This window comes from Antechinus flavipes, chromosome 6, assembly GCF_016432865.1.
Source record: "Antechinus flavipes isolate AdamAnt ecotype Samford, QLD, Australia chromosome 6, AdamAnt_v2, whole genome shotgun sequence".
In the NCBI taxonomy this organism is placed as follows: Eukaryota; Metazoa; Chordata; class Mammalia; order Dasyuromorphia; family Dasyuridae; genus Antechinus; species Antechinus flavipes.
Genome location: NC_067403.1, coordinates 6857009 through 6870697, shown reverse-complemented (window position 1 = coordinate 6870697; position 13689 = coordinate 6857009).

Sequence of the window (13689 nt, the reverse complement as noted above, 5' to 3'; positions counted from 1 at the left end):
GGAAGCAGATGTATGGGGCAGGGGATAGAGCACTGGGTCTGGAGTCTGGAAGTTCAAATCCAGCCTCAGAAGATAACTAGGTGTGTGACCCTGGCCAAGCCACTTTACTTCACCTGTTTGCCTTAATCCATCGGAGGAAGAAATGGCAAACCACGATAATCTCTTTGCCCAGAAAACCCCATATAGATCCTGAAGTCAGACATGACAGCATTAAGAATCCATGTCTCCAAAATACGTGGATGTGACATATACAGACACGTAACATCTATAAAACATGGAGGTGTGCGTGTGTGGACGTGTATATGTCATCTTTAACATACAAACATGTATGCATGCGTGTGCTTGTGTGTAAACACACACACATTGTAGATCTGCATCGGTGAAAGGATTTCCTGAAGAGAGAATAATAGAACATTGAAGGGAAAAAAAAGAAACCTCTGTATCACAGATGAGGAAACAAGATCACGTGCCCAAGCTCAGGTAGAAGAGCTGGCCCTTTACAGTGTTCTGGTTATTCTGAGGAAGAAGACGCAGTGGCCATCAAAGTCAATAAGCAAAATGCATTTTAAATACATGAAAGCCATAAATAGACTCTGCTCCCCTGAATGAAAAATATCATCGAGCCGCTCATTCCAATTACAGGAGAGCATGCTGTAGTTGAGCACAACGACTTGTAGCGTCTGAAGATGTCCTGTTGTTGGCCAGAAGTCCTTGTTAAAGTCTTTATGCTGGCACTTAGCAAAAACAAAACAGTAAATCCAATTCCCCCTTCCTCCCCCCCAAAAACCAAGCCAGACGCCACTCTCCCTTCACAATCTAGGGAGACACCAGACAAACAACTCTGTATCAACATATACATACCTGATAAATTGGAGATAATAGAAGTAGAGAGGAGGAGGGGAAAGGCTTCTTGTCCAAGGTAGCATGTTCCCTGGGATTTGAGAGAAGCCAGTTCCCTGACATCCAGAGATTAAAAATAGAGAGAAAAGGGGAGAGTAAAAGGCTCCGTCTGTTTCAGTGACTTCCCTGACTCTGAAAACACATTTTTAGCTTTAGAGATTCCTGCATTTACTGATGTGTTATAGTAAATGATTGATAAAATTCCTTTCAACTCTAATAGGGGAAGGCACCTTGGGCAGTTTATTTCCAGCAGTGATTAACCTGACCCTTCTTCCTCTGATTCAATCAATCGAATAATCAGCAAATATATTAAGTGCCTACTGTATGCAAAGTATTGTACTTGGTGCTGGAGGGGGGAAGGGGAAGGTGTAACTCCAGTCCCAAAGCCGAATGGAGATAAAGGCCCTGCCCTGCATCAAGAAAATAAATGTAGTTATTGCTTTCAAGTGGCTCACATTCTACTAGGGGGTTATACAAATATAAACCGAAGAGATTCAACATCACTGAGGGTGCAGAAGCACTGACATCTAGGATGGGAGAACAAGACTTCATGTAACTGAGCTTTGAAGGAAATGAAAGCTCTAATAGAGGTGAGGAGGGAATTCTGCTTAAGGGATGGACTGCAAAGCACAGAAGCAGGACGTAGACCACAAAGAAGAGCAAGAAGAGAAATTTGGCTGGATCATAAAGTTCTCAAAATGGAATAAAAATGGGAAATTAGGTTGGAGTCAAGTTGTAAGCTTAGTGAGTTTGATAGAGGTTTGTTTTTAATCTTTAGAGCAATAGAAACTGGAGTTTACTGAGTTTATATGATCACACCTAAAAACCTGTTTGTGTTTCAGTAATATCAGTTGAAATTTAGATGGAGGGTGAGACTGGGGGCCAGCTATCAGTGAAGAGCCCGTTGCCATGACTGTCCTGGTAAAAGATGGGGGAGATCTCAGCTTGGATGTTGAGCCTGAGAGTGGAGAGAAGACAGATGAAAGCTGTGAGACATGGCAAATGACTTGTATACTGTGAGAAAACATGCTCTAGTTTATGCCTGAGACTTTTCCTTTCACCACAGCTACACACCTGCTGAGCCAAAGCTGCTCATATGTAAATCCAGAAAGATTAAATGCAAAAAAAGGACTCTTCCGGAGGTTGGGCTCTTTCTCACTTTCTGTTTTCTACTTTCACTTCTACCACTTCCCTTTGAAAGTCGTCATCAGTCTGCCTCTGAAAGTTGCCTGGTTCTTTCACCTGCTAGACTTCTGGGACTGCTGACCTATTCCAAGGTCAGACCTAATCCCCCAAGCTGCCTAATGACCCTTGGCTTCCTGCCTTTCGTGACCCAATTAGCCAATCCAGAACACCACTGAAATCTGCCCTGTATTATTCCTTAACTTTTCAGTGAACCACAGACCTCACTGGCCCTCCTCACTTCCTTCCTACATCATTAAAAATAGAGCCTCCCAATTTGTCCTCCCTGCTTCCAGTTTCCCCTTTGCAGCCTGTCTCCTGCAGGGCTGCCATATTGAAACTCCTAAAGCACCGGTCTGTCCCCTGTCCCTGGTGCCAAAGAAGCTTCGGTGCATCCATCTCAACTCTAAGATGAAAGATGAACTCCTCTTTGGGGAATTTCAAGTTCTTCAGGGACTCATGACCAAATTCTTCTGACTACAGCCCGGGCTGATCAGCCATCACCCTTGCTCATGAGCTCTATATTTCAACCCAAACTGACCAAACTGGTGGTTCTCCCATTCATCACTATTTCCCCCTTCATGCCTCACCTTTGGTTATTGAAGCTCCTAAATCCCTTTGAGGCTCAAGGGCCGCTCCCTTTTGGGCCTTTATTTTTCCCAGTATTCTCTCTCTTCTCTTCCTTCTCTCTGTCATCACTTTGTATTTTTTTTTAATTATATCTTTTACCCTCCTGAGAATCTGTTTTATATCCTCAGCAAAATGCAAGATCCTTGAAGATGAGGACTATCTCAGTTTTTAAAATGTGTATCCTTACTGCCTAGTAAAGGCTCTAGAGGTTGATTATTGAATCATGAATAGAAAATCTGTTATAAAAGATGCAAATTATTAGTCCAGAAATCTGAACTCAATAGCCAATACCACTGTACATTACTGAAAATGACTAGAGGTGCTGGTCTTGGCTAATTCTCGAAACACATTATACTGTTCTTAGGGCCTTGACCTTCAGTGTCTAACTTTGAATACCCACCCACCCACCAATTTGATTCCACAAGCTCGACCTGAACTAATAGATCCAATGTCTGCCAATGACCCTTAACTACTTCCCATGACCCAAGCCAAGGTCTTCCACTCCTCAGGGCCATCTCACGTCTATATTTATAGCTTGCCATTGAACCCAGATGGCTCTGAAGGAGAAAGTGAGGCAGGGGACCGTGCCCAGCCCTCCCTCACTTCAATGCAATCCACTTGCACGTCATGGCGTCACCTCTGAGGGACAAACAACAATCCAAGACATGGCCGTATGGTAGAGAACACGAAAGTATGGAAATGATTAATCACTGCAGACATTACTAAATGTAATGGGTTCGTAATTATCTGGAAAATAAGGGCTGGTGAATGAGAACACATATTCATACTATATTAAGGAAATCCTATACAAAATCTGAAGTATCAAATGTCTGAAAGTCGCCACTGAAATCACTCAACCTCTTAAGTGCTCCCAGGAAATAATACTCTAAAAGTCACAGAACAAGTATTGATCTGGATTGGTAAAGGAAATTTCCTTACTGTGAATACCTTATACAAATGAAATCCAACGTCCATTTTTTAAAAGGTGGGTCCTGAAATGTAATCCTAAATATTATATGGCTGCATTCTGCTGGAAAATAATAGCAGATCCATCTGGCAAAATATTTCCCATCCATTTTTCTCTTTTTTTCCTGCAACATTCCTTTGGTATAAATAAGTCAGGTGTTATTAAACTCCATTTTATAGATAAGAAACTGAAGTACATGGGAATGAAGTTAATAAGAGTTTTTCCTGATGGTTACTCCAATATACTTTCCACAAGATCACCTTGATATTAAGCAACTGTAATCCAGATGGCAAGTTAGAGCACAGTTGCTTTAATTGATGGATGGACCTTACAAACAATGGTTGCATTCAAACCAAAAGGATAGTCTTCTTATATATAAGATGTGGAAAGTACTTTTGTTTAAGAATTTCTCAACCACACCCAACTAGATGAATAACATCTGACAGTGTTTTCTCAAAACTAATATTACCACTTACCTAAATCAATGTTCTATAAAAGCCTGAAGTTATTGCTTAGCCCTGGTGATGTTCAGTGGTGTCCGACGCTTTGCGACCCCACTTGGGGTTTTCTTGGCAATGATAATTGGATACGCCATCCATTGTGCTACTTTACTTTCTTATCGGTTAGGGCCAAGGGTAATTCATAAATAAATTCATTAATAAAATAAAAAACGAAATAAAATTTTCCCCTTTGGATTGTCCCCAGACATTTCAGTTGAATTTGGGGGTGCGACATGTTTTATGTTTTCAGATGCTATTGTGAAAACTTTTGAAATTAAAAAAAAATCATTTTCATATAGAGACTTACGTCAAGTCACCACTCAGCGTGCACACTGTCCTCTCCTTTTGTTCTGAGGGCTCGTGTCGATCAATTTTAGGACTGACTTGGCCTAGCACGTGAGAAAGAATAACAAAGGCTTTATGTCAGTGTTAGAGACTGTGAAAGTTCAGATAAAAAATTCATAAAACATGTTTGGTAGAATGCATTACTGCCACCTTTCATAGAAGGTTTCATAGATCATTTTCTAAGCAAAGGAAAGAGAAAATTTGGAGGAAGAAAAACTACTTGATCTTTGCATGGATTTGAGCCTTAGCATCATTCCTAACAGCTGTGGTCTCGAACTCAAGAGGGGCTTACGGGCTTTCATGCAGCCACCATTGTCCTCCACAACACTTATTCTGGGCCAATCATTGTACTGAAGGGGCCTGTAACTGGGGGGACGGCGGTGGGAGCTGTGGAGTGCAACAGGATCCCCATATATGCTCAAACATGTCCCTCAGCTTTCCAGAGAAGGGGTGTGGAACTCTAGGTCAGTCGGCCAGTCAATTTGCATTTATGGAGTTTGAAAAAAGGGGTAACACTTTCTAAAGACCCAGGGAAGTAGTGTGCTCTAGGTAAGAAAACACTAGACTCAACACTAAGAGCCCTGCTTCTTTTGGCCTGCATTTTGCATCCTGGTTCTGGACACGTTTAGCCATGTGACCATGGGTAAGACAATCCTTGTCTTACCATTATAAATACATCTGACAATATTGATATTTCCTATCTCATCAAATGGGAAGGAAGGTCCACTGTGCAATATAAAAATACTGTGACCCCTTAAGGATAATTGTTGACGTAGAAGATACAGACATTTAATGGAAAGACCAGTGGACTCAAATTACTACAGATAACAATATTGATATTTCCTATCTCATCAAATGGGAAGGAGGGTCCACTGTGCAGTATAAAAATGTTGTGATCCTTTAAGATAATTGTTGACGTAGAAGATACAGACATTTAATGGAAAGAGCAGTGGACTCAAGTTACTATACCTGTGGGCAAATACTAGCGGTGGTACTTACTATGTGACACTGGCTACCTCCCAGTCTCCTTATCTATAAAATGGGGAACTAATGCTTGTGTTCTCTGCCTTACAGGGTTATTTTTGTCATTGCAAATCTTAGCAAAGGGGTTGATGGGAAGTATAGTTTTTCTCAGAAGGATGGGAGATGGGAGGACCATGGGAAGCTTTTGTAGGAAAGGGAACTATGGGGAGAGGAAAGGGGCTTAGGGATGTGTCGATGTGATCCAATACCAGCAACCAACATGTTTGGAAGGAAATGTGCTCCATTTCCAACTAAATTTCATCATGAACAGTCGGATCTGTGTCTGGCTCATTGACCTGCTTGAGGAATAATCTGCCTGGATAGAATTGGGGGTTACAGGAGTGAATTTATTCCCGTCCTCTCCCTCCCCCTCTCCTGCCTATTGCTGTCTGGCAACCTGGCATCCCTTACCCTTAAAGCTGGTTTATTTGCTGCTTGTTCTTTCATAATCAGTTTTGTCTCCAGGTAAAGATAAGCTGATTTTTATTTCATTCTGAGTGTTTGCAAAGTAGAACCTTTGGACAAATAGCCCTAGACTTGACCTTGAGCTTATATTGAAATTCTCGTTCTCGCTTTCTGAAAACACAAAAATGGTCTTTGTAAGGAAGATGTACTATATTACTTAGCAAGCTTTATGAATTAGATGAGATAGCTTTTACCTTGTTTTTATTTTTTTTCTCTCTATCTACATGGTCTGAACAGTTCAAAAATGGCTACAAGCCTTTCGGAGGTCTACATGGGTCAGATACTGTGCTAAAGATCAGAAAAGCAGAATTGTTGTTTTCTAGAGTGCTGCTTTTAAAAATCACGTTTATCTTGGAAGTGGTTGTTGTTGTTTGCCCTTCATTTCTGAAAAGAATCATGACATCAGGGAGGGATGTGGCGACTTGCAAGTGAATTATATTGAAGTGATCCCCGGGAGTGGAGGGAGGACACAGGGAGTCGTGGGTGGTCATGGTGAGGGGCTGGAAGTCTTTTCAAGTCTTCTCTCATTAGTACATTCCCATGGATTAGTTTATAAGACTATTAGGATACCTAATTAATGCCTCCCAAAGTAGAGCCACAAAGGCCCCGAGGACAGGAAATTCAGAATATGCAAGCTGTTCCAATATGGAGACAAAGCCACCAGAAAAGGTAGGTGAGCAAGGTGGCCTAGCTCATTATAGGATACCAGCTAAGGGGGACATGGAGGGCTTATTTTCCATAGTCAGGGCCCTAGTGAGTAGGAGAGGACTTCATTAAGATCTGTACAGAAGGTTGATTTTCCCTATCTCTCCAAATGACTGATAAAATAAACTCAGCTGGACTGGCGAGACTTACATGAACTAATGCTAAGTGAAATGAGCAGAACCAGGAGATCATTATATACCTCAACAACGATATTGTTTGAGGATGTATTCTGATGGAAGTGGATCTCTTAGATAAAGAGAGCTAATTCAGTTTCAATTGATCAAAGATGGGCAGAAGCAGCTACACCCAGAGAAAGAACACTGGGAAATGAATATAAACTGCTTGCATGTTTGTTTTTCTTCCCGGGTTATTTCTACCTTCTGAATCCAATTCTCCCTGTGCAACAAGAAAACTGTTCGGTTCTACACACATAGATTGTATCTAGGATATACTGTAACCTATTCAACATACTAAAGGACTGCTTGCCATCTGGGGGAGGGGGTAGAGAGAGGGAGGGGAAAAATCGGAACAGAAGTGAATGCAAGGGATAATGCTGTAAAAAATTACCCTGGCATGGGTTCTGTCAATAAAAAGTTATTAAAAATAAAAAATAAAAAAAATAACGTTTGCTATCCAATGTCAAAATAAATAAATAAACTCAGCTTCAGAGGTGAGAAAGTGAAGTGGGAGATCCAGAAATTCAGGGGATACCCTTGAGATGATATTTGTCTGCTTCACAAGTTGGGCTCATTTGGAAGAGCATTGCTTGAAACTGGACTAATTGAATGAAACAAAGAAAAATTTAAAATACTTTTAAAATTTCATTGAGAATCAATGCAGGTAGATTCTATTAATAAAGGGGAGGGGGGAGTAGTTTATTTGGAACTACTTTAAATGTAAAGTGAAGCTCACTCCTAATCTGGCCCTTGTTCTTCCTGGCTATGAATATTGGCTGCATAGACAATCCCAACATAGGTGCTCACAATCTAAACACATACCTGCCTTTTGTAGAGTTCTCTCTACTTCCTTTACTAATTAAGATGACATGGATGCCCTTACAACAGAAGACAGACCTGAGAAGGAACGATTTAGAATCTCTCATCAAACCTAGGCCTTCTTCATTGACAAAGTTTTCTTTGATGTCAGAGCTCCACATTTACACAAGATTCCCAAACTATTTCTAAGAGTGTGAAAATGAGATGGAGTTTTATTGTTGCAGCCCATTCTGCTTTGGTTAGAAGGCTCCAGCCCAGCAGAGGCACACTGGCTGGGTCAAGGTTGATGGAGCCAGAGCGGGGTTGGGCTGCCATTTATACTGCCGTCATATCGGCTTTGTCCTCTTGCCATTCTCCATCGCTAATCAAGAACCTGAAGCAGCAGAGTCACTGGGGACCCCGCGAGAAGGGAATATCTGTGGAGACGTGACTAGAAGGCGGCATCCCGTCCTCCCAAGGGCCCTGACTCACTCCGGGCTCCCAGGCCAGTCCTCCAACCCAAGAGGAATATTTTACCTCAAAGTGGATGGAGCAAGAGGGTGTGGGAAACACGATGGACTTACTTCCTGAACATGATAACTCTTTGAAATGAACCACCTAGACATGGTGGGAATGGGGTGGGGAGAAGGGCTAGGAGAACCTACAGAGAACTGCATAACAAGCTAGGATGACACAATGGAAAGATCCAGTCTGGGGCTTGAAGGAAAAAGAGCCCAAGGGAAGAGAGAAGAAAGAAGAGGAAAAGAATAGAAAAATTTTTTTAATGATTCTAGGGCCTGAATTTAGGGTTTATGATTCTCATGTGGTAGAGTATATTGAGCACAGCCTTATATTAAAAGTGGGAAAAATCATTATTTTATTTTCATTTATGTGAAGAAGTCTTCAAAGAAAGCTAAAGTATCTTTGAAAGGGCAGAATAGTTGAGAAAACTGGGAAAGTGGTAGATTCTGGACCTAAGAATGAACACATTCTACCTTCTTAGTATGAAAGACTTTTCTTTATATTTTTAATTCTGAGATTTTAGATCAAGATCATGCTGTATAATTCAAGGGATTTCTTCTTAAACTAACTAGGTAGTGATTCTTTCCCCACTTTTACATTTGTATATTTCTATGTGTACACACACACACACACACACACACACACACACACACACATCCCAATCCTCATAATAAGGGCAAAGTCTTAGGATCAGTCTTCACTGGAACTCCCTCCATGGCCACAGATTGAACCTTAAGCCCTGGTTAAACATTTTACACATTCAAGCCATTGGTCACAAGAGAGAACAAGTGAGTGTGGATGAATGAGTCTTGATCCATCCCTGGTGCAGGAAAGCCAACTCTCACTAAATACTAAGTGATACCCTACCATGTTCTGGGGGTGCCATTCTTGAGATGCCTTGCAATTCATTATGAGTGCTCACAGTTCTTAAAAACTGACAACAAAGTGTATGTGAAATTTCCATAATCTCAAATAAAAAAAAATTACCTGTTATATAACATGTAGAAAATAGTTACTTTTGGTTAGTTTAATAATACCATGTTGTATGGTAATTTGTTTTCCACTCCTCCAATCTTTCAAATGCTAAATGTTTTGCAGTTTTGTTCAGCACAAAATATGCTGTTGACACTCAACAATTAATAATTATAATTATTTCATTCCAAGAATTTCTCACATTTTGAAAATCTGTTTCCAGTTATTTCCTAGTTTATTTTTTTTTCCAGACAGAATATAATTTAGCTGATTTGCTGGTCAGATTTCTAATTTCTCTTGGCTCCTTTATTATATTCATCTGTGCTGACTGGCGATCAGAATAGCTAATTCTGCACTATAACAATCTAGTTCCATCGATTAATATGTAACAAATTTAGGATTAAATCATATACATATATATATATACACACATTAATTTCATGAACTTAAGTAATTTGATTATCCCTTCTTTTAGATTCTTAAAAAGTTACTCTAAATTCTAAAAAAAAAAATATGAAATTGGATCACATTGTACAGAATAACAGGCCTGAAGTCAGGGTTATTCATCTTCCCGACTTCAAATCTGGCCTTTTGACACTAATTGTGTGATCCTGGACAAGTCACTTCAACTGTTAGTCTTAGTTCCTTGTGTGTAAAATGAGCAAGACTATCCAGTGTCTCTGCCAAGGAAAACCCAGATGAGGTCTCTAAGAGTCGGACAAGACTTAAAAATGACTGAACAACAATGCATTTTAGACACCAATATCTTAAGGACTTGGAATTTTATCAGTTTGAGAGCACAACCCATTAGAATGAATAGTATTAAAAGCTAAAGTATCAGGCTCAGAGAGGATCAGAAGATCACAGACTTAGAACTGGGAAGGACTTCCCTCCTTTCCGAGATAAGGAAACTAGGAGCATTCAAAGATTCATTCTGAACTCCACCTTTGGATTCTCCAGCCCTGCCCTGTGTGGACCACATCCCACTGCCTTTCTGTACAAATGACATTTTGGAGAATGACCTCGAAGCCCCCGGATGCCTTTGCAATGTGCCCAAACTGGTCCCACTTTTGCCGGCATCCAAATGAGGGAAAGATGGGGAGTCTCCATGTCACTGTGATTATTGTTTGTTGACTGTGAGAAAGCCTATTTCTCATAGTCTCCTAGAAGACTGCTCCAGCAAGGTGCCTCCCCCGCACATGTCATTGGAGAGGCTCATTAGCAAAGATAACTGGGCAGAAACTCCCTGATCAGGATGTCAGGGAAGGCAGGAGGTAATGGACACAAGTGCACCAAAAGGGGCCCCAAGAGGACCGGGTTTGTCGCAGAGTTCAAGTGGAAGAGGGATTGGGGATGGTGAGGTCTTCCACGTTTGCGGATAAAGTGCCGATTATTGCACGAGACCCCTACTCTTAACCTGGGAGATGAACCTCTTGTTCGATATTCCGTTGGAGAGGCAGATTTCCAGTGCTTAGGTTCTGCTGGGGAGAAACACTGCGCTCCTTACAGGGACACAGACAGAGTTACTTCTGGGCCGATCGGGATGGACTTTCCAGCAGGTGGGAGAAGGACGGGAGCAGAAGTTGAGAAGGACTCCAAAGCTGCATGGATGGAGTAATGGTGCTGCTGGGAGCTGAATCCACCTCACTCTGTAATCATGTAGTCAACATACATCTTTTCCCCAGGGAACTAGGGAGAGGCGGCCATGACCCTACCCAGCTCCCCACCTCTCTCCATGTAAAAGCTCGGAACTTTTGCATTTCTCTGTAAAAGCAAGCAGCCCAAAGCCCTTTTCCTACCAACAGGGTGTGGGCCAATTAGCCATGAATTCCCTGGGAATCTTCCCCCTCTCTGCCCTACCCGCCCCAGCTCCCAGATCCAGGTTCTTCACTCCCTAACCTCAAGGTAAGAACTTTATCTAAACATCCCTGATAGATAACCTTATAAAGGGCCCCCAGTCTTTCTGAGCTTGGGCCGTCCTCCTCCAGGAACCCACTGGGCCTGACATGTTTCCACCATCTCCTCCCTGACTGCTCCTTCAGCAATGCTGGCTTGCTTAGCTGCCTTGTTGTATATTGCATAGCTCCTTGTACTAGATCATTGGTCTCCTAAACCTTCCTAAACCTGACTTACGACAGAGACCCCGTGAAATGCCTTTGGCTACATTTCCACAGTCTAGAACCGCTCCCAAAACAGAAATGAGCTTAGTCTAGCTGACTTATTCTCCATGAATCCGTAACTCTCCTTAGTGGCCCTTGCTCATCTCCTTAAATGTAAACAGCCCATTTATAACACATGTTCTAGATTTTCTGGGATCTATAATGATATGTTCTAGATTCAAGTTGAAGATATCATGGGAAGAATTCACCTTGTTTCTTTGTTTGCATATCTACCTCTCCTCAGCCCTATGCTATCTCTCCCTTCGCTGGGAGAATCTCAGCAATCTTTGCCCAGGTCACTTCCTCTTGGAGCCTTTACGCGTTCTACACCCAGCAACTTGAATCCTTGGAGTTCAAAGTGCACTCGGCATTGGCTCATTCCTCTTGGATTTCAACTTCCTGCTAGCCTTTTTTGCCCTATACTTTCCAGAGTGAAGGTCATTCTCCTTAAGGAAGAAAGTAGAAATAAAATAGGAATTCATTTCTAATTCTCTGTACACAGCCAAGACAACCTTCTTTGCTCAAGTCTAAGTCAAAAGGCATTTATTGAATGCCTACTGTATGCCAAGTCCTGAGCTGGACGTAGAAAGGCAAAAATGATGCCTGATGGATTGCAGAATGTGAAAGAGGGGAGAGGGGATTGTTCTCTCCAGCACCTGAGGGAGAGGGCCCCCACATACCTCTAGGTATAACTGCCGCCTCCTCAATAGTTTGAGGGAGCCTCTTGTCAGAAAGAGCCCCGCCCCTTTGTCCCCCTCCCTTTCTGTCCCCTACGTCTTCAGATTGCGCTGGGGAGGGGGCGAGACAGGACGCTTGTTCTCCCCCTCCCCAAAAGAAGCCCATGCCGAGGTTGTGGGGGAAGCTTCTTGGCCTTCACGCCTGGGCAGCTTCTGCCTTTTGGTTCACTTTCCCGAGGACTGGTCACAGAGTAGGGTTTCTGGGAACCCGCTTTCCAAACAAATTTCAAGTTTTCAGAGGGAAAGAGCTCCCCAGATCCTTCAGGCCTCTGAGGAGGGAGAGAATTGCTCAACAGCTCCTTTCTTAGAAAAGGAGGACGCTTCTTCCCAGAGGATTTCCCCGTAGCTGATGGACTAAGGCCAGGCGCGGAGTGGGCCTTGCCAAGCCTGCTGCTGCGGGCACCAGGTAGGTGGGAGCATCGCCCCGCGGGTCCCCAGAGGGCTCTCCCTTTTAGGGGGGCCCGTGTTAATGGGGCTCCCAAAGCTCTTTTTGACTCGTTTCTTTCATGGTGGACAGATTTAAGGCCGTCCTATGTCCAGTGCCTGTATCGGGTCCTTGGGGTTCTCCATCTGGGGACCAAACGCAAACAGAACAGCCGTGTCCTCTCTGCCTGGCGCGTTCTCCCCACTTAGGCCCCGGCAAAAGCTGTCTAAGTCACAGCTCCTACCTGACACGGCCCCAGCTGCAGCCGATCCCATTATAGCCTCACAACAGTCGTCCACATCTCTGCCGTAAGCGAAGGCAGAGCCCAGAACAGAACCCGTTGGGCTCCAGGGCCCAGGGACGGCGGAGGGGAGTCCTAGCGCCTCTCTCTGATCTGACTCACGAAGAACCCGGGCCCGGGGGGCCGAGTCACTCGTCCCAGGGGCTGGGACCAGAGCTGGTCTCTGACTCCATGTCCAGACCCCATCCACTTTATTTGTTCTGTGCTGAAGGAGGGCTGGGCTGGGCTCCTGCAGCATCTGTCATTTGCTCCCCTTCTCTCCTGGGAACTTCACCCCCTGCAAATCTGCCATCAGTAAGAAGTATTCGACTAAATAAGGCTCTTGTTGACTCAGGGGCAGATGCCCTGAACCGGCCCGTGTGTGAAGGAAACCTAGGACACTACAGGCAGCGAGATAAAATGGGTGCTTAAAAGCCTGGGCTCCCCTCACATGACCAACTGGGCTGCCCAGAGAGCCTGTCTCAGCTGCATTATTGATGGGGATGGAAAAGCTAAACAGCCTTACCAAGAATGTGATTGCCCTACGATAATATGGAGACTATGAATGATTACGACTGGGCAGCAAGCCAGCAAGTGAACCAAATAATTGTAGTGGAGAGATTGCCTTCCACGATGACCGGTCTCCATAAAAACACTCTGAGTAAGGAGGTTGGGAGACCAGGGACCGTAGAGGGATACATAAGCCATCAAAAGTGCGCCTACCCTCGGGGCCGAGAAGCGGGACAAGGGACCGTTTGGGGGTTTGACAGAAGCGATAAAATTTTGTAAGGGGGGTATGGGAATTAAGCGATTAAAAAATTATAAATTATTATAAATTTATATTTATATATAATATATATAAGACCTAAAGGAAAAAATGGCTGATTTTTTAAGGGCATCCATA